Source organism: Anoplolepis gracilipes, chromosome 4 (assembly GCF_047496725.1).
Source record: "Anoplolepis gracilipes chromosome 4, ASM4749672v1, whole genome shotgun sequence".
Taxonomy (NCBI): Eukaryota; Metazoa; Arthropoda; class Insecta; order Hymenoptera; family Formicidae; genus Anoplolepis; species Anoplolepis gracilipes.
This window is the reverse complement of record NC_132973.1, coordinates 9,502,244-9,524,745: the sequence shown is the minus strand read 5'-3', so window position 1 is coordinate 9,524,745 and position 22,502 is coordinate 9,502,244. Positions and strand designations below refer to the sequence as shown.

Below are 22,502 nucleotides of genomic sequence, written 5' to 3'. Positions count from 1 at the left end.
CGCGCTACGCGAGATGAGATTTATAAGGATGATTGTGAGAGGCAATTACTCGTTAAATTGACTGCTCTCGCCGTTAAGGACATAAGTATGTCAAGGTATAAAGTCAGAAATATATTTCGGCGATGTAATATCGTGGTATCGCCAAGTGGTGTATATTGGAACGTGTATCTAACTAAACCGTTATTTGTGAATTTAGTTCGTGTCAAACTTGACGGAATAATGCTCTCATGTGCGATTCGTTTACTTTGACATTTGTATAAATAAAACTTGAATTTTAAGCTTAAAATAATAAGTATTCAATCAAATTTTAAAAGAGAGAATTTCATTCACCTAATTCTCATAATTAGAGATCTTTAATAATGATAGCGTATAGTTATTTCAAAATCAATTTAAATTAAAAAACTTTTCGAAACTTTATCGATAAAAAGACGAGCGTTATAGGCTACCGATTTAACTCTTCTGTCATTCTGTTTATATACCTCGGACAACGGTGTCGGATCGAATTTGAACGCAATTAAATCGTTATTCGCAGCCCGAGCCGTGTTCTCGCTTCCTCTTGACAGGCGCATTCTCCCAAACCATATTCCGGTATAAATAACTCACCGAGAGCCGTGTAAGAGAGAACCGAAGCGGAGCTTGAAACTTCACCAGAAGGTTGGTGAACACGAACGTATTTGTGTGCATCAAGCGACGCGTGTACGTGAGTTGACTTATGCGTACTTACTGGCCCCGGGCCAGGGAAGATTAGTCGTCCGGGACGCGGATCTCGCACATCCGCGTGTGTCTGCTACTCGCCGAGGACTTGACCGACCCGTTGTTTGATTTCCGAATTTCGGGCACCGATAGGGAGGATGTTTAAGGATCCTTCGCAGATCCCTCCCGTTAATACGACTTGAGTGTGAGAAACGCGTGAAAATAAACAAACTTGCTGTAATTTGAAACAAGTGTACCGAAGTAGGGTAAACTCGGGTAAGATGGCCATAGTTTTTAAAAATGCAAAAAACATACTTTTATTTCTTATTTTTTTCTTATTTTTTAATAGTGTTTGACATTTATTATATTATCTTCACTGAAGCTTAAATTAATATTAAAGTAATATTATCGAAATTGAAAGAAAAATATTTAATAAAAATTTCACCTTATCAAAATAGTACAACATAAGCATTGGCCATCTTAGCCAACTTTTAAGGAAAAGATGGCCATAATATTTATAAAAAAATAGTGAAAACAAAAATAAAAATTATAGGTCGTATAACAATTTATATATCTTTATAATATGTCTAACGTCGATTACGATAGCTTAACTGTAATTTATTCGACGTTATAACAGTTTTTAGTGGATAAATGAAAAACTTTGCGGATAGTCAAAAGTAAAAATATGATATAAGATTCACAATGTCGTTATTTCGAATAATGTATGCACATAAAATACTGTAAATATCGATTATCTTTAATAATGACTAAAAAAGCGCACTATGTAGCGATTATTGAAAAAAATACAGCTTATGGCCATCTTTTTCGTATGGCCATCATACCCTATAGTTTACCCTATAACTTGCTACGTAGTATGCAAAAAGAAATAATCTTCGCCATCTGTAGAGATCAATTCTTTATTTAACTTGGAATCGGTGACGTAATTTTGAATAAAATTTATTTCTAACATTTTATTTTTTATATTTTTGAAAAATTCAGTTCCTTACCGTTGAAGAGTTTTTTTTTTTTTTCTTTGAGAAATGTTAAAGTACGAAACTGCTACCAATTTTCTCTTCGTGCCGACGTCAAGTAACATTGTAAGAATTTACATGCTAAACATACACACACAGTGCGCTAGATACGTTAGATAAGAAAGCGAAGGCATGCAATAGTAAACGAGGGTCAAGGACCAGCCGATAGATAAAGGCCATTTTCCGGAATAAAGGGTTTATCCGATGTTTGATTAAAATCCATATCGACACGTTTGATGGTTTTGGCAGACGATTTTCTATTCTTGGCGCGCCCTCGTCCTTCGCAGAGAGTAAGCACCCTTCTCCTCCGGTCTCTCTCATCCGGCGAACGAGACACTTAAACGTAGACGAGTGCTCCTTCTCCCGTAACAGACAACGTGTAACAAGACGGGTCTTGTTATTACGTTTCCTTCTCTACCTAGTGTTAGTTGGTTTCTCTTGATGATCGGCGACTCGTTCTTCCCCACCTATATCCGGTACATCGAAATTACCGCCATGGCACTCCACGAGACGACTTAAGGACGTACTATTGAAAAGAATTATTACCGAGAATACAGTTCTTATGTTATTATGCCTGCTGCAAGGGTTTTAACAGGACTATTACAGGAAAATTTCACGATTGTGAATTAGAGCACGATGTACTTGAAGAGAAGAATTAAGCGGAAAATGTAAAGCTATTTTTATCATGCGTTATTTTATTTTTATTTATTTACATATTTATTATTTTATGAGAATATAATGTTTTTATAATATATAAAATATTCCTCCGTGTCAAACGAAAGTTAAAGTTAAAAAATGGAGAGTCGTCCGAAAATTAACATTTCTATTATCATTATTATCAGGATTTAGTTGTCACGAAGATAAAATATTATCGTTGAGCATGAAATATCTTTCATTTTGAACATTGAAAAATTGATGTCGAAATTATCGGACAATGTCCATTTTCCATTATCATTCTCATCTTGTCCGCCCTATTCTCCTTAATTTTCCCCTCGTTTACCTCCGGGGTTTCCCTTCGCAACGACGTTTCCTCTGTACGAACGAGAATGAAATGTCGTTTACTGTGGGCGGAATTCTATCAAGGATTGGATCAGGAAATTGGACAGCGAATCTCCAGTGTGCTAACGAAACAGATGAATCTGCACGTATTATATATAGATACGTTATGTTTCAGATAACAATCGATCATATGTATGACATTCGCAGTAATAATACAAGTGTCGATAATTTTTAAATATTATACCTGTACTATTATTTCTCTAACGATTGCGATTTTTATATAGATGACACTCGTTAACGCAAATAAAAAGCGTGTCGCGTGAATTCTCGCGTTAACATGGCGCATAACATCGTTACAATCTAACAAGCACATGCGAGGAACATGCGACGATACATACGTCTGAATCTACAGCGTTCTCGCATTCGGCTTCGTTATCTGCTGCCGGGGTGTTTGCATACACGTCTGAATATTGACACACGCGACCTGGTGCGATTGCGATCCGCGGAACAAATTCGATACCGTGCAAACCGTGTTCACCGGCGTGTACTCGAAAATGCTTCGAAATTTTTATATCGGATAAGCGAAACGTTGAATGGAAATTCTTGGCGTGCTCGATACACGTTTTTGCACGTGCGTGTACGTATTTATACCCTATGCATCGGATTTGAACGGAGAAGGAGAGGGAGGGGAGGTTTTGGACTGGAAAAATCGAGCGAACCGTATTCGGCGATTTTTTTTTATTTTTTTTCTTTTTTTATCGAAATCTCGTTTTTCCTTTCGAAACTTTTTTTTAACACGCTACGTTTTGCATTTTACGAGGGAACTCGAGCGGCGAAACAAAATGCGAAACGTATGCAATAGGTCCGTTTAACGGCTAATGCAATGCTTTCCATAGACTATGTATGATCGCTTACAATGCCGAGTGCATCCCTATTACACCGACTGCGATATACAGGGATGTTCGTAACCGCAAGTAATTTTCGCGGACGGTAGAACGCGATTACCCCGCGTAAAGGGATACTTCTAGAAGCGCGCGCTATTATATCTGTATGAGCGTTTATGGTTATATCCTACGGTCAGAAAAAAAAAAAATCCGACATTCACATTTCTCTTCATTCGAGTACCGAGATATCATATGGCAGAAAATGCAATTGCGGTTGTAGCGGAGATACAAATTCTCTTTCTCTTTCTCTCTCAATTTGAATACATTACTGCTTCTTCTCTGCATTTCATTCAATCTTTCGAAAACTTTCCATTCAAGTTATCGACTTTGTCTCACCCTGTACATATGGACGATACACATCGTTTCTAATATACGTTACGCACGAATGCTACGGTTGGCGTTCAAACAAGAGCAACATGTCGCCTGAAGGCTAATAGGAACATATTTAGCGAAGGACGGAGAGCCAGGCGGATTCCATGTAATTACGAGGTCAGACCTGTCAAGGTTGAGGATCACTGTGGGTTTGAATCATCTGTGAGATGAAAGGAGATTGGTCGTAGCAAGTCAAAGCATCCCCCGTGCAGTGATGTCTCGTTTCGCTCGTTCCTTTCGATTAGCTGCAACTTTGATTCTCCTTTCCAGTGTTATAAAACATTCTGTCTTCAAGAGGGCGGATGCAGCTGCGGAATTGTATGGCAAAACTTTTATGTTTTCTTTTTTCTCAATCTTTCAGAGTTAACATTCAAATAATTTGTTTTTCACTTCCTTTTTCATACGTTTAGCTACATATTGATCGATACCTTTGCTAAGTATGAACTCTTTCTGAATCTTAATTATGATTGAGTAAAGTCAACTTTTCTGGCAACTGTAATCGTTCATATTGATAAAGTCAAATTTCTTTAAACCGAGTGATCAAATTATTTTTGTATAGACAAAAAATAATGATACTTTGACCAGTAGTTTTCAGAAAGAAAAAAGTACATATAGATCATAAAAAACAGGCGTTTTGACGTCATTTCTATATATATTTAATCCTCAAACTGAACACGTGGGTCTTTCGTCATTTTTATATAAAACATCGATGTTTCCAAATCTTGATTTAACAAATAACAAAAATATAGTATTTAAATATATTTTTTTTCTGTAATTCTACTACATAAACTTTTAGTTTAAACTTAAAAGAAGATGTGTAAATTTTTTTAAATCTTTTAAGTAATTTTAGAGTACAAAAATTAACTCGGACTCCAGTCACCTACGCGTTCAGAATTACGGTGCTAAAAAAACGTGTTCAATTTGAAGCTTAAAATCTTCTTAGACATTTAGACATATTGAAAATTTAATAATTATTCAAAATTATTAATTTTTTAAATACATAAAATTAAATTTGATATATTATTCAAAAATATTATACAAAAATATATCCGTTTCTTGAATTTAATTAATTTTCAAGGAACAAAAAAAAAGGGGAAAAAATCATTATGCATTAGTCGCTTGTTTCTATAATTATATATGTAAGAAAAGATATATAAGGTAGAGTTTTATTTTTTATTAAAGGTGTATGATATTAAATTTGATATTTTCGACGGAATATTTGGGCGAGTATTCTTCTCTCGCGTCGAATTTCTATTCTCGTCGGCTTCCACGATGGAATCAATATTCCAACGCAAAATGCACCGCTGCGAGAAATATCGAGTGAACAAAATCGAGCGTAAGATTGCACGCGTGACTTTACCAGCCACTTTATTAAGGATATATCATCCTTCGTGGAGAAAATCGATAAAGGGCCAGAGTTAACGGCCTCGATGGCGCGCTGTACGATCGTCCACGATCGACGTTTAATCTGCCAATAATGAAGTTACTCGGTAAAGCGAGTGGTATGCGATATAAATAATTAACGGACGATGATTAGATAGCGCGGGTGATGTCTATTAAAACGACGACGATCTCCCTTCGTCCCAGATGAGATAGGTAGTTAGTTGCGGCAATTCCTTTTCAAATTAGAGTGGAAATTCTCTTCTACTTTCGATCTCAATTTTCAAATCTAACATCTCTTCCGATACTTTCAATCATTGTTTTTTGTCGAAGTTATTTAATCTATAATTTTGCCAGACTTTTCTTTTAAATCTTCAAGTGGAAAAACTGTTCGTTCGATGCTGCAAAGTAGGAGCTCAATTTTTATCGGAGATCTATAAACATGAAGTTAAAAATAGGAGTAAAATTTCGACTTGAATAGTAACCTAAGAGGAAACGAAAGATCACAACCATCTCAGAGTTAAGTCATCGGTGTTCACGGCACGCGGTATGGACTTTATGTTCGCTTCGCGCGAACATCGCATTAAGCGTTGCGAAAAACTTATCTCGAAACTTATCCAAGAAGTTGCGAGGCGAATCGAGGAGCGACGTTTTTCCGCCGCATAAAACCGCGCAAGACTTTATCCCCTTTATTCGCGGGCTTTACCGCGAATGCGAATATATATTTTATACGTACGCGTGTATGCACGTTATGCCGACTATATTTATTATATGGCTCTTCGTACAACAGCGGCTAATATTTTCGCTTAATGCTTCTCGTCCTGTAAAATTCGTTAAACTAATCGCGCGCCGCGTTATCATCGCCTCTCGCGAATGTAACACTCGTCGCGAAAATCGTTTACATCATTCGCTGGCGCAGCGTCGCTTCAAGTCTGGGGGAGGGGCAAGTGAAAAGCGCGAATTTATATTTGGAACGTGCGTCTGCAGTGCGTTCTGCGATAGCGAATATCGTGAAGGAGGTGCGGGAGGTCGGGAGATCAATGTCGAGTATAATGATCGAGGTCACATTTTATTTTACAAACGGCTGTAAAATCTGCAATTGTGCGCGAACCGTGAATTGCCAAGATTCTATCAGCTTACACATTTATGCGTCTCGTCGGAATTTACAATGTGACAAATTTTGGTCGCGTTATCGTCGCGTTTCCGAAATATATATAGGCGCACCACACGCATTTGTCTCTCTCGCGCTCTTGCATGCGCCGATGCATCGGAAAATAAATATAAAACGTTTCGCGCGCGCGCGCGGAAGCTCGCGACAGTTAATTCAACGTTAATGTTCGTTTCCCCTTCGTTTCTCATCGATGCATTTTCGCGCGTTGTGCGTATCTTTCGCCTCGTTGAAACGGTGAACGCGCGTTTTATTATATTGACGAGGGGGTCAGGCGTGCTGGAAATTCATAGCAATAATTTCGAAAGCGCTGTTGAAGCTCAACGGACAATGTGAACGCGAGAGGGCGGGGTTGAGGAGCTTATTAGAAAAGTTCACAAACTGATTAAGAGCTCTTTAAAGTTCATTCCGAAAGCGGCATTCAACAGAAATGCTAAATTGTGGCATCAAGTTTATATAACGGCGTGCAAAATTTACGGAGCGAGGCGAAGTAATGGCGAGAGGGGCTAGAGGAGGCGGGGGTGGGGAGGGGGGGGAAGAGGAAAAGAGGAATGTTTCTCGGTGAGTAATGTATCTTCCGGATTTATATAAAATCCAGAGTTTCACGATACGTTTATATATTTAAGACCGCGATGTAACTTTAATCTCATCGCGTCGCGTTTTCCCGGGTAAACTTTTTCGCGTAAACGCCACGTCGCGTTCATCCCCGAGAGAGACGCGACATTTATTTTGTCGACGCAGAAATAAAAATGTCGCTCTCGTCAAGGAAGTGGACGTCACTGCGGTATGAGAGCGGATGTTATCCACTCACGATGATGGATACATTATCGCGTTAACACTGAAAAGCTGCGGTGTGTGTCTCTGATAAAATTGAAAACTCGCGTCGAAGGGGGTCGATTGTTCTTTTCGACGCGAGGTTCTTTCAGCGACGTTAATTTGCGTAATTAATTTCGTTCAGCACTGGAAAAAAACTGCGTTTAATTCCAGGAATGCATTTTACGCGCGAGATCCCAAGTCGAAATTTTTTCTCCTGTTTTTGTTTTCCATCTTAATTTTTAATCTAATGTCCATTTTAATCTACATCTTTTTTGAAACTATTTAATACATAGTTTTGCCGAAAAATTTCTCTTTTAAACCTCTGACAATGAGTGAGGAGACTGTTTTTTATCTGATTTGAGATACAAACTGAAAGCTCTGTTTTTTTATATGCATATAAATTAAAAATTCTCCTGAAATTGTGTAAAATCCATAAATTGAGAAATTTGAGAAAATTGAGGTTGAAAATAGGAGGGAAATTTCGACTCGCCATATCGCACGGCACGTTTCTATTTAAACGAAGCATCGGGTCCGCGTGAAAATTTATACTTATCGATGATTTGTCGGTTTGCATTCTGGCAATGCAAAAAAAAAAAAAAAAAAAAAAAAAAAAAAAAAAAAAAAAACCAAAAAGAATAATTTATATTCCCGCGACGTGCGTTCCCGCAAAATCCTGCCGATCCGGTACACCGCGATGACAGTGGTTGTTGCACTCGTGGCCGGCGATAAATAGCGGCGCGCTCGCGACAGAAACGCCGGAGAGATGTTATTAACGACAATCGATCTAATATTAATCTCGCCCACGTTGCCGGCGTGGTTCGAGGTGAAGAGTGCGGGGAGGGGGGGAGGAAGCGGAGGAAAGCACACGTCTGGTGCGACCTCACAGGGGACAGTGCACCGACCGCGTGCCGATTGGCCCCGCACCGACGGCGCCAACGGAAAGTATCGTCCGTCGTTGTCAGTCGAGATACACACACATACACATATGCACGGTCAATGTAGAATTTTCTCCTCTACCCTTGCGATCGAGACAGAGTAGCGGAGGGGCGGACTGAATTGTCAACAAGAGAGAAAGGGAGAAACACCGGCATACCGGCATCGATAGCGAGAGAAAAGCAGGGAGAAAGGAGAGCGAGCATTTCGATGGAAAAGGATGCAGTGCACGGGCATTGGCGGCGAGTTAGGTGGGAAAGAACATGCGGTTTGTCGTACGTTTGGAGGAGAGACGCGTGGATCGAAACGGAGAGAAGCCTACGACGGTGGTATCGGTGGAGATAGAGCTGTGCCCGAAGAAAGCGAGAGAGAAAGATAGATAGAAAGAAGGACAGAATGAGAATTCGTCGAAGGGAGATAGACCGAGCGACAGCTGAGAGCGAGTTGTGCGAGAGAGAAAAAGAGCGACAGCTTCAAACAGCAAAGGATAAAAAGAAACGCTACGCGACGGAGACAGACAGACAGACAGAGAGAGAGAGAGAGAGAGAGAGAGAGAGAGAGAGAGAGAGAAAGAGAGAGAGAGAGAGAGAGCGCGCCGGTGCGCAGCGTAACAACCGAGACAGCGCATTACGCGGAGTGGGAGTGGGGAGAGTGGGGATAATGGCAAGCGCGGTTGAGAAGGGAGGGGGGAGAGCGAGAGCGGACGGGCAGGAAAGCCGCCGGACGCCATACTGCCGTCGTCCGTTCCGCACAGTACGCGCCCAGCGGCTCCGTCGCGGTGTCGCCGTCGCCGCTGTCGTCGTCGTCGTCATCGTCGTATGATCGTGTAGTCTCTCGGTCGCGTCGGTAGTGTGCGCGTAGTGTATAGTATATAGACATAGGCATACATATATATATATATATGTGTATATATACATACATATATATATATATATATAAATTTTTTTGTACGTGTCGTGCGCCGACGCGCCATAACACGCTCCGGAGCGTCGCCGTCTCGCCCGGCATTTTTTTCTTGCTTGTCTCGTCTCTCTCTGCGAAGGATACGCGAGAATCAGAGTGTGGAAAAGTCGCATGCGGAATTTGTCTCCTCTTGCTGTAAACAACGAGAGGACTCGCTACCTGCTGTCGTCGACGTTCGTCCTTCTCTCCTTCCTCGGCCGCGAGAAACACCTGTGAAATACACGAATACGAGGTGAGTGCGATAATACACCTGACGATGAGTGATACGCCGGCTGAGCGTGCGGCGACGGACCGGACTTAACCGCGTTAAGGTTAGGTGACCGGCCGCGGCTCGGATTGCGAGTCAGATTCCACGAAGACGAGGCAACGCGTCCGCCTCGCGGTCACGTCACACGTCGTGTTGCGTCGCTTTTACTTTCGTTTCCGCCGAACGCGCTCCGAATGGGAGAATCGAACCCCAACGGGACCGAATTTGTTTCCGTCGAGAGAAACAAAGAAAAATCCCGACCATCTGTTTCTTAGCGATCTAGAGAGAGAGAGAGAGTCTAGAGAGGAAAAAGAAAAGATAGCATCCTTCCTTTAGAGATATAAGCCAAGCTGTTTCAATGTCATCCTTTTTTTTTACACGTGCAGAAAATACATTTGTTTACGCATCGGTTTGTTTGTTATTGCATTACCCGAAAATAACGAATGAATCGAATTCTATTTTTTGACGTTAATTAATTTCCAATAAGTTTGATTATATAAGTAACTAATTTATCCGATCCTGAATTGATCAGTCTTTTTTGAAATTCCACGAGCGTAACAAAGTCAACAAAGCGTCGGAAAGCGCGTTACTTTTCGAAAACAAATAGACGGAAATGTAACCGTAGACCGCTTTTGAGGAACGCTTTTGGGGTGCAGATGTTCGTTGCGTTTCGCGGAGGCTAATTCTGTCGACGGTGAATCTCGCGCAATCGAACGCGTGGGGGATTTCGCGGAACGGAGGGAAGAAAGTGAGAGCGCTAGATCGGTGGGGCGAGGGGGTGAGAGAGGAAAGGAAGGAGGGCGAGTCTCTCCGGAGAGTTTTAGGTCGGTCGGGGCGAATCTCGGAGCGTTAAGAGAAGAAGGAGGGATTCTGATATAATGCAGAGCGGTGAGACCAGGTAGGAAACTTCTCGCACACCGCGGGCTTGTCGCCACGGTTGGTGGAAGTTTATGCATAAGTTTAGCCTTTTGCGACTTTTTCTTTTCGAGAAAATTAAAAGCGCGAGCAGGAAAAGCCGCTACAGTCAACGCTCTTTAACGAGCTTCTTCTTGACCGAATTAATTCTCGTTTCTCGGCTGATTTAATCTGAACCTACTGATGCCAGTATTGCACGATTTAAATTTCAAAAAATCACAAAAAAAAAAAAAAAAAAAAAAAAAGAAATGGAACAGAATTACCAGAGGCGTTATTTATACGAATGCATTATGAATATGGAAATAAAAATAAATTTCCAATGACAACCACTAGTTTCACTAAATTGCCATTTTTATTAATGACTGTGTTTTAATTATTAAAACTTGGTATATTTCCACTGTGAAATTATGCATGCAGAATGCATCTTGCAGAGTTTCACGAGTCATTGTTAGCAGAAACGTTCCAGGAGAGAATTATACTGTTTACCGCGAAGTTTTAAATTTACAACCGACTCTGAAATTGAAGTTTCGTCGGAAAAGAAAATTGTTGGAATTTCAACTTTCTAGACGATTATAGAAATAAGCGTATATCGGGACATCATTTTTGAAATTCGGCGGGCACCATTTTACGTTTATGTCTCATCGATGATGCATAGCCGTAGACGGTTCCCAGTTCCCAGCATCGCTATAAGACAGACGAGACACACGAGTCGGTCGCTCGTTTTACATTACGATCGTTTTCCGCCCGCGGCATAAATTTCGAGTTCTGAACTACATTATGCATGCTTCGCGCGATGCACGAAATATTACCATAAGTGGCAGTGCGCTGCCGTAGCCGCGTTCGCGTCCGCCGTCGTGATACAAAGACGAATAGCTTTTCCGCATCAAACGCGTCGCGAGGTTGTCGGCTGGCAAACGTATAAATTTTTAATCGCGATCGGAAATTGTGTCGCGACCGAGCGCGCTTTCCCGAGGAAAATGCATTCACCGTGGAATTCGTAAACTGGACCAAGTTACCGCGTAAAGAAGCAGCATCTCTCTCCGTGGCACATTTCCACGATGTTTGAAAGTTTAATCGTGCTCCGCGACATTTTACCATCTCGCTCTCTCGTCGTATGGTTGAATTTTTACCGCATAAGCATCCGCTTAGCTGTTTTTCCGAGTTACCTTTTCCAGAAATATTGCGAAAAAGAGGCGAAAATGTGACAAAGGAGACGGTGGATCTATCCGGATCGGCTCACGTGCAACGCGCTCCTTTTGCTCCCGTTTCTCGGCTGGTGAAATCGAACTCTTTGTCTGGTCGAAGAAAGAAATCTGTCGAGACTCTCTCTCGGTTCGCCAGCTGTCAAACTCTTTTCCGCGGCGTCCGCCAATAGCGGCGGGGGTGCGTGGTCCGCGCGATGTGACATGGAGCCGACGCATTTCCGCGGCAGATCCCATTATTCTCCCATTTCCCGACGACGAGATGATATCGTTCCGATCGAAAAATCCGCGGACATTTCTGTCGATTAAAACTTTGAAATTGCGACGCCAATCGAAATTCTGCCGCTGACATAAACTTGCTCGCGCACGAGGACGTTTAGATAATAGCGAAAAATAGCGAAGATTATTACGTAACATACTCAAATATAGACTATAGCGCTATAATTGGTGTAGAAATTTATACGGTGTTATGCATGTGTGTACGTGCGAGCGACCACGCGATCTGACACAGCATCGCGTAACTCGATCGGTCCGAGCCCGCATGAGAGTCGTCGACATCGTTTATGTGTAGCCTGTTCTTCACTGACAATGAGCCATCGGTCGATTCATTCTAATGCCAAGCCTTGTTGCTTATCCTCCTACGCTCCACTCATCACAGACGCGATCCTTAATCTTTCCTCATTTGAGTTTGGCGATAAGATAAGCGCCTAAGTGCGTCTATTGTTTCAAACGCACTTTCTTTATATGTATAAAGTAATAAAATTCTGACTCGTGGACTTTGCAATTATCTGCTACCGCTGAATCTCTTCGAGATTCGCTAATAGTTTGCTCGAGGAAAATATCTCGAGGAATATTTACAGGAAAAACCAGCTACTCGACAAATTACGGATTAATCGGTATGTTTTTGTTCTCTTTCTCTCTCTCTCTCTCTCTCTCTCTCTCTCTCTTTTTATCTCTTGTGCTTGCCTCGTTAATTTCGATTTAGTCGAGATGATTTTTCGCCTTTCACGGAAACGCCCTCTGGGTAATATTCTTATCTCCCGCGCAATTAACATTAATGAAAAGCCATCGACATGCAGCCAGCTCTCTCACGCTCGTTCATTAAGACTCATTAGAGGCATTACTGGCCTCACCCGATCCACCACGGGCAACGTGGCGCGGATCGACTTCTCTTCGCACATGCTACTTCGCTCTAGTGCGCGCCATAATATATCATGTCAGATTGGAAATTCGATCCAAGAGAAGACTTCTCTAATCGTGCTTGCGGTAACACATGTTTCCAGTGACATGTTATAAGACGTAGAGGTTGAATATCATTTATAATAATTATTCTCATTTCCACTTTTACCGAAGAGAAAACAAATTGGCAAAAAAGAATTTGTTTTATAATTATTTATTTAATCATATATTTAATTATATACATTATAGTATTTTCATCCTAATAGGGTAAACTAAGGTATGATGGCCATACGGAACAAATGGCCATAGGCTGTATATTTTCTAATAAGAGCTTTTTTAGTGCGCTTTTTTAGTCATTATTAAAGATAATCGATGTTGTAATTTGTATTGATTAATGACTAAAAAACTTTAGTGCGCATTATGTAGCGATTATTAGAAAAATTACAGCCTGCAGCCATCATACTTTAGTTTAATCTATATAAATTAAAGGCACATTTAGTCAAATGTCAGTTATTTGAAAATATTAATGAGACTCGCGTTAATCTCGCTGGCATATAAAACACATCGATTACAACGGCATTAGTTGCTGCATTTTGTGTACTGCACATGTTACGAAATTGCGCAAATTTATACGAACTTTTCAAAAGCGGTCGTTTAATTTTCCACGAGAAATTATGTTCCTGTTTCAAAAACTTTCTCGTTGCATTATATTTTCTTTCCACGGCCTGCAGCAACTTTCGACCAGCCCAACTAAAGGCTAAAATCATTTCAGTGATATTTATTACTTATAGTGTCCTTTTATCTTGATAATACTGATCAACCGAACGAAACGAGAAATGCGTGGAAATTTATCGCTCGCTTCAAGATACCGAGTGAGTTTGAGCTATCTTTGAGCTATGTGCTATGGTATCTCAAAGTGAGTGATTTATTTTTATAACAGAAAAAGCGTCTGCATAGCATATTCTCTTTCGTGGTATTTTATCGGGAAATTTTAGCGAACGAATTTTTATTCAGCGGATATTTTCCTCTCCCCCTCTCCTACCGTGCGTAATAATCAAAATTATTATTGTATTAATAAAACGCGAAACTCTACACACACACACACATATATATCCAGGTGTATTTTTATTCACGCGTAATCTCCGCGCACCGATGGTTATCGGCAAATATCTTTCTTTCCATCCGATTGTGGAGCGAATCTCGGCGAATATTTTTCTCCATGCCGCGATAAAATAATGCGTTCCATATTGCTTCTCTCTTTCTCTCTCTCTCTCTCTATTCTTCTCTCTTTCCGCTATCCGGGAAAGCTTTGCGATCATTATAAAGAGGAATAAAGAGCGAGGGAGGAAGGAAGGACATATTTTTTTCGCACGGTGCCCGCATCCTGGACACGATTAATTAAGCCAGCTGGCGGTCGAGCGTGTCCCATTTACGAACTTAAATGGAAAATAGAACGGATATTCGTCTCGCGCCGCTGAGCGCGACAACTTGACGGAAAAAGGGATTTTCGACAAATGGAAGCTGCACGGAGCGGATGCGCGAGCGAAAGTCATCGGAAATTAAAGGCACCGAAACTCAATCGCTTAGTTCTCGAATCACAATAGGTCCTCTGCTTTCATGATGACCAGTGCAAAATTGGTCATTGCTGAATATTATAAACATACGTATATAAGAAAGCTATAAGTCTTCCGTATGTATATTTCGATATCGATATTGTAATTTCCTTCCGAGGTCGTCAAACTTTAGCCACTCTCTTCTTTCTCTCAAAAGTATTGATTTTTATTTTGGATGAGCTAATACAGCCTTCCACGAATGTTATTAATTAACAAACAGAACATTCTTCCAGATGAGGTAGTTATAAATAAAACGCGCATACTTTATATACATATAATAATCCATTTATCATACAGATGACATATTAAAATGCATATAATAATATGCAGATTAATTAATTAATTAATTAATTTAAATGGATATTGTTGTTTACTTTGTACGTTTGTATTATGATAATATACATATACAAATGTACTATGTAAATAAGCTTCAACGATTGTGCGTTAATTTATTGCTTTACTAAAATGCTTTAAAAAATTCAACTTTCTTTTATGATTACTTATCAAACGTGACTGCTGTTGATTTTTTAATAAATACATAGGATTCCATCGTTTATGCTTTAAATTTTCTCGATGCGCTTGGTAAACTCCTACTCACTGACTTGGAGCAACTATTCCCTTGGTCTCATTACGACAACGTATACTTATCGCGTTGAGGAACATACACAAGGGAGATACAACGCGCGTAAAACACGATGGGCTTACGCGATATTACGTGAGATAAAGGTTTTGAATAGTCGCCCGAAGGTATATTAAAGCTGGCAACATTAACTCAAGGAGCAGTTTTGCGATATATTTTTAGATATACATAGAATAAAGTACGGGCAATGAAAAGAAATAATTGAGTGAATAATTAGAAATACAGAGAAATACCGAGGAACATAGTAATTTGTTGCAGCATTTGTGTCATCTCGTGTCCAGTATCTAAAGATCGACAAGGGTTTCGAGGGAAGAAATCGCACCCGTCCCTCGTTTCGACTTCCGCTCGTACAAAGGCAACCTTGTTTTTCTTCACGATGCGTCCGAAAGAGGATGCACGCATCTCTCCCACCCGCGTTAAACGTTCAAACCAAGGCCATATTTTTCGTTCCTTCAAGTAGTCCCGCCAAACTACATAGATCGCGGATCTTTTTACGAACCTATTTTCCTCGTTGACAGCCGGTGTCGAGAGACTTGTTAAAATCGCGAGAGTTGACAACGGATAACATTTCACTCTAAAAGCCGCGCGAGCCTCGGATGCTTCGTAAATTAAAATCGGAAAAGCCTGTCATATATATATATATATATATATATATATATATATATATATATATATTATATATCATAACGAAGTTTTTCAAACAAGGCCACAGTAGACGGCAGCTTGTTATCGGACGTGATATAGCTGAGAGGTATATAACAAGGACGGATATTATGATGATTTAATGAGACGAGATAGCTACTCCATTTACTCGTACGTATTTACACTAGTTACTTTATAAATAACTTAGAAATTATATATGTATATTGCGCGCATGGAAAACGATATTTCGGTGCATCTTTATGCTGAACGAAAAAAAAAAAAAAAAAAAAAATACACGTGGCAAAAAAACGTTAAAGAAAAAAAAGGGGACACGCAGATACATATCTCGCTATAGGCGCATTGTCTTATTTCCTTTCTTCTTTGAAAATCCGTCACGTCGAACGTAGCCTCCCCTCGTATTTTACGTCACCTTCCTAAATCACACAAACGAGACGTGTACGTAGCGTAACGCGATTGTACGTGCTATGCACTTTTCGAGGAAAACGTCTGTAAAGATCGATTGCGCACACGCGAAAAACGATCGGATTTCGACGGATAAAATTCTTTAGCAGGATCGCTCTCTCTCTCTCTCTCTTTCTCTCTCTCTCTCTCTCTCTCTCTCTCTCTCTCTCTCGATCCACCGAATCACCCTGGGATTATTACGAGTCCTCGTTGGAGCTTGTCTCCGGCAAACTGGAGAGAATCAGGGAACTCGAGGAATTTCAATGAGCCAGCGATTCCGTGAATCGATCCTCTCTTCGTTTCAAACTAACATAACACTCGTCAAGCGGAAGGTAATTTCCGGCTTTGTTTGAATCTTTAATTCCGACGCTTCAACAAATTCGCGCGATTAGTGTAATTCGCTATTAATTCGTCATCGGATCTTCGAAAAGGTGAGATTGAATGGGCGGGGGACGTATGGCGAATATCAAAGTCAATTATCGCGCCGCTTAAAAATGCATTTTTCTTGCTGCGCAATAGCGAGCCGCGATGCGGCAATAATTCTCGCGCGAAGATCGATAAATATATATCTCACCGACTCTTCGTCGGTCGTAAATCTTTCCGCGAAGAAAGTATTGGCATTGCTCGTTAAGTCTAGCTCTATCGGTCCGCGATTCTAACGCGATACGTTACGGTTAATTGATTTCTGTAATTAGGTATGCGTGTAGATATAGTGTATCAGATTTCTTATCGCGCTTGCTCAATCTCGACACGTTTGTACGACAGATAAAAAAAAAAAGAATAAATTCGTTTCTCAATATATTGTTAATAACTAAATTTGTCGTGTGTCTCGTTTTATTTGCCAATATTCTCCGGAGGAGAGTTTGGGGAGGATAACGTTTTATTATTAATGAAGTTACGTATCAAATATTGAAAATTGATTGTTAAAAAGTTTTGCGAAACGCGATTGACAATTGACAATCACTTTGTGATTATTTTCCGGAAAATACTTTTGATAAAAGTATGTAACAGGAAGCGAACGTATATCGATTCCCGTTAAAAGTAAAAGAGAATGCAATATCGTGTCCATCGAAAGCAGTGAATGGACTTTGCGATTCGCAAAGTTATGAATGAACTTGGGAGCTGAATGCGTGCGAACACATATTACAGCAGCACTTTTATAACATATATGTATATGTATATGCATATACGTGACTCTATTAACATAATTCCAACTTATACTGGTAGATTAATAAAGACGATTCCGTTAAAATATACTAGTTATACGAATATGAACAAACGAAATCTTATCGCGCGAGAGATAATAAGATAAACGCGTAAAGGAAAGAAACTCACGAACAAATAACTCATTCACATGCTTTAAATTACTGTGTGTCTAGTATTACATATATGAGAGACGAAAAAAAAAGGCGAAAAGTTCGAATAATATTTTCCGACATCTGATTAACATTTTACGGAAATATATATATAGAGAAATATATATATAGTTATAATTTAATTTTTCGAAATCTCGGAAAAAATGTAGATCCGACCTTTAGAATATATCCTTTATAGAATATTTGCATTCTGTCCTGACGAGACGTGGGTGAAAGTGGTGGGTATATCGACATTTCGACGAAGTCGGCCCACACGTTAATGAAGAAATTCCTGAGGTGCTGCCGCTCAATCTCTTTGACAGTAACTGACAATGCAGCTGATATACATTCCGCTTGGCGATGAAAGTGGAAATTGCCTTTTCTCTATCATCATTTCCGGAGAAGTCATCTCGTCATGTGTTAGGTTGGTTCGCGGGAAAGGCGAAAGGTAAATACGTTACTATCGAGAGTACTATTGCGTTGGAATCGAAAGCTCGTCGGTATGAACTTTATTTTATTATTTTTATTTATTTCATATTTTACCATTTATTTCGACGAGCATCAATAACGCATCTATTGAATTTTTTCCTTCCCCCGCCTCGTACGTTTGTTCTCTGTATAAGCATTCAGTATAAACGTTTTACGTTCATCCGACAATGTCGATATTTTGCCTTTTGCGTTGATATTTTACCTATGCATGCACAATGACAAAGAAAATGGCTAATAGGGTGTATATCCGCGTATTGTATCTGGTCGAAATTTCTCCGGCGTTTTTCACATTGATTGCGTATCCAGGCACAAAATGCCACGGGAAACAAAAGTGATTCCACGTTTCCGAACTGTTGATGAGGTTGTACGTCGAAAATACAAAAGGGCCGGCATGATTGGTAGATTTGTTAGATGCGTAAACTTGCTTCTCTCTCGCTTCATCGCCAATGATTAAATATCAGTTAGAACGATTCTCGGTCTGATGCTCCGTGCATTTATTGGATTTCTCTGACGTTGCGCCTCTCAATTGGCAACTTCGATTTACATAAAGTTTAATCGGCTGTAAATGCTGGAAAAGTTACAATTCGTGAAATCTGTCGAAAAGTATTCAGTGAGATTCTGGTAAAATTACATTTGTATTTGTAAGATGGAAAAAATATGTATAATATGATTTTATCAAATTATTGGATATTTTTGTTTGAAAAATGAATGTTTTTTCTTTTCCCCCCAGAACGTTTTGCGAATAGAAATTTATTTTTAGTATTTTATACCAGTCGATTAATAAGTACGGCATGTCGTTTCGTTTCAAGTGCACGCTAGGGCAATGGCTTCTGTAACGTGATTCCTACGTGGCGTAGAGTCTATAGCCTGCGACCGCCATCGCGCTTCTCAATTTCACATCGTGGAAAAGGCAATAGACAGAGAGAGAGAGAGAGAGAGAGAGGGAGAGAAACGACGAGTTAGTTGGAAGAAATGTTTCTTTCCCGTTTCTTCGATTTTTCGCCATCAGAGTTTATATAATTTTCGCGTTGCCACTACAGTGACACTCTTGGTTCCGCAAAATGTTCGACATTAACAAAATAATTAACCTTACCTATTGTGAGAGCAGAATCTACTTTTTTAAAGATAGAAAAGTAGTCTAGAAAGAAAGAAATTTTTCTGAGGTATCCAGAGATTACATACATATATATATTTTTGGAATAAAAGTAGACAATATCGAGAGCTTCGCCTTTTCTATAATTCAACGTGACAATGATACGTTGCATCTCCCGTAACAAAGGTACCGTACGATCGGTGTCCGCGGGTCTCGTGAAAATTTCACCGGTTTTCTTTCTTCATTCCCCTCTCTGAATTCCCTTCGTACGACCGCATCAAATATGGTATTGTTCCTGAAACACGTACGACGATCGTCCTACTTTTGCATCTCCCGTTCTCGTCGCGCACGTGCGTTCGACTGTTCTTATCTCTCATTGTCAGTGTACTCTCTCAGAGTGTATCACTTACACCGCTCGGTTTTGTAAATTTATATGTATATGTGTGTGTGTGTGTGCGTGTATGTGCATACACACATATATTTACAGAAACACCTGTGCCTCGGTTTTAACAAGCACTCGTGTAAATGACTTTACGAGGCCCAAATGACACGGAGAATTTACTACCGCGGTGTATTATGAGCGACGGCGAGTTTTACCCGAAATTCGCTGCCGCCTCTGTCGACGGTGATGATGACACCATCGTCGATAATGATGTCATACGCACTTTTGCCGTATATATATATATATATATATATATATATATATATATATATATATATGCGAAACGAGGTCGCGCGAACGCGTTTGGCGAACTATCAGCGACAGGCGTCAATTTTCGGCATAGCTCGACGACGTAAACGTACGTCGCAATGGCTTTCAACAGCGGGACCCGTCGCGTGATCGGATTTATTTTCGAGGGTTGATGCAAACCGGCTGCGCGTCACTCCTCTCGGGCTAAACCGCAGCGTGACAGCGGTTGCATACATGAGGTCATCGCCTATAGCGATAAAAACAACCGTCGTCTATGTATGCACGCTCTTTCAAGATGGAAGGTAAGGCGGATGGGGAACGAGCCAGAGGATGAGTCACGAGTCTCGACGATGGCGTATACAACAGACACATTGAAGAAATGTTTTCCCTGTAGGAGATCGTGACGAAAATGAGCAAAACGCGATTATCGGAAAATGATATAATTGAAATCGAATAATTGAAGTAGATAAAGTAACTTAAAATAAATTAATGCGAATTATAGGGTTTCTAATCTGTTTCCGGCTGAGGGATTAAACGCCGGAGGCGACAGTTTTACTCGACCATCGTTATTACACATGAATTAGCGAGTTTGCTCGCTAATGTAACGCGCGACACGTGTGGAGCGTGTAACTGCATTCTAGATGGGATGGGTTAATAACGGTGATTATTCAGCAAGTTGGCGAAAGAGAAAGGCAAGTCGAATACGCGTTTAGGTTTATTGCATTATCGTGTCGTTTCGGTGGCACACGCCACGAGATGTGCCTGCTCTATTAATAGGTGGACGTACAGTCTATTACTCTCGATTAAGCCTATTGTCAGACCAACGGCATTAAACGATAACGCATTCCGACGCGAATTCATTGCATTTGCAAATATAATTGGCGAGATGCTTACATAACGCGCGCATTTATATTCTCTTCTCTTTTTTAAATTAAATATTAGATTCACAATCATAGTCTGTCGAGAAATTTTATAAATATGTATATATATTATAATTTTTTTGAGGGATATATTTCAATATATTGAAATTCTTTTATAACACATGGCATTTTTATATGATATATAGAGAGGATAAATTGTTATAAAATATTTCGAACAGAGGTGAGAACATTGACAAGAAGCGTTGTCGGTGTCTTTGACATAGGGTCGCGACAGGTACGATAACGAATTGATCCTGGAGGATCACGCGCGATGCCTCTTTCGACGAAATGAGATTATACCGTCCCCGCGTACGTAATCGTCAAAGGATGGACCCGCGTGTGGAAGACGTAGAAAAAAAGAGTAATCACTGACGAACATATAAAAGGTCAACAAATGAGGCGAGACATCCGACGCTGTCTAGTCTCGAATAATCCTCGAAGAGATAGACATGGTTTCTACATGTTGAAGAAACGGCCAGCTTCTTTGAATTGGTCCTGTCCCATGCACATCTTCTCACATGACACACACACACACACACACACACACACACACACACACACATACACACACAGACAAATACATCCAGAAGAATATTCAATATCATAAATAGATAGATATCTGTTAGATTCGTGGGATTATTTGACAATTTATTTATTCGATACTCACGTCAATATCGTCAACGTTTTATCATTGTTAAGGTAAACTCGGGTAAGATGGCCATAGTTTTTTAAAATGCAAAAAAACATACTTTTATTTTTGTTATTTTTTAATAGTGTTTGGCATATTATCTTCACTGAAGCTTAAATTACGTAATAATATCGAAATTAAAAGGAAAATATTTAATAGAAAAATTTTAGATTATCAAAATACAACATAAGCATTTGGCCATCTTACCCAACTTTTAAGGAAAAGATGGCCATAATATTTATAAAAAAAATAGTGAAAACAAAAATAAAAATTATAGGTCGTAAAACAATTTACATATCTTTATAATATGTCTAACGTCGATTACGATAGCTTAACTGTAATTTATTCGACGTTATAACAGTTTTTAGTGGACAAATGAAAAACGTTGCAAGTAGTCAAAAGTAAAAATATGATATAAGATTCACAATATCGTTATTTCGAATAATGTATGCGCATAAACTACTGTAAAAAGCGCACAACGTAGCGATTATTGAAAAAAATTACAGCCTATGGCCATCTTTTCCGTATAGCCATCATATCCTAGATTTACCCTATTAATCGGAATTCTTAGACGGAAATCTTCGTGGGAGCGCGAAGGGAAGCGCGCAATTTTTTACTTGCAAAAGTGCAAACGATCGGGCAATCTACTTTTTTTTCTTCCTCCTTTCTTGATGCATATACATAAGATCTCAGTCGAGCTGTTTGTGAAAGCAGCGCATTAGCACGTAACACATGTCGGCCCCGTCCCTCCGTCAGGTTTTTTGTCGGCGACCTGCATTAAGAAGCCGCCCGCTGCCTCCGAGGAAATGGAGTTTGTATCTCGCGACTATACAGACCCGGCCGATCATGCCCGGGACGGAGATTCCGAGAAGAAACAGTGCGGCCGTTTGTCCGGCAAAGTGCCGGCCGTGATCGAACAGTAATTATGGCCCACAGTAATTACGTTAATTGTACGACGCGCACCGGGCTCGAGTCGAGAGGAGGATCCTGGAGCGGGTTACGTGCGGTGTCGGCGTTTATTCGCGGGATTTTAAGTTTTAAGCCTCGCGGAACGCAAATGAGGGATG

At 40.1% G+C, this 22,502-nt stretch overlaps 1 protein-coding gene across 6 annotated transcripts in view; it reads left to right on the top strand.

The window, feature by feature from the left end:
• The window catches only part of LOC140665288 (uncharacterized), a 66,441-nt gene that overhangs the window by 22,027 nt on the left and 21,912 nt on the right, over nt 1–22,502 (top strand). For 4 of the 6 annotated variants that reach the window (XM_072891205.1, XM_072891202.1, XM_072891204.1 and 1 more), the window contains exon 1: nt 9,068–9,531. The exons of the other annotated variants lie outside the window; for them this stretch is intronic. The gene's annotated coding sequence lies outside the window, so the exon portion shown is untranslated. Of the gene's footprint in view, nt 1–9,067; nt 9,532–22,502 lie in introns of those variants that run through there. 6 annotated transcript variants of the gene reach the window in all.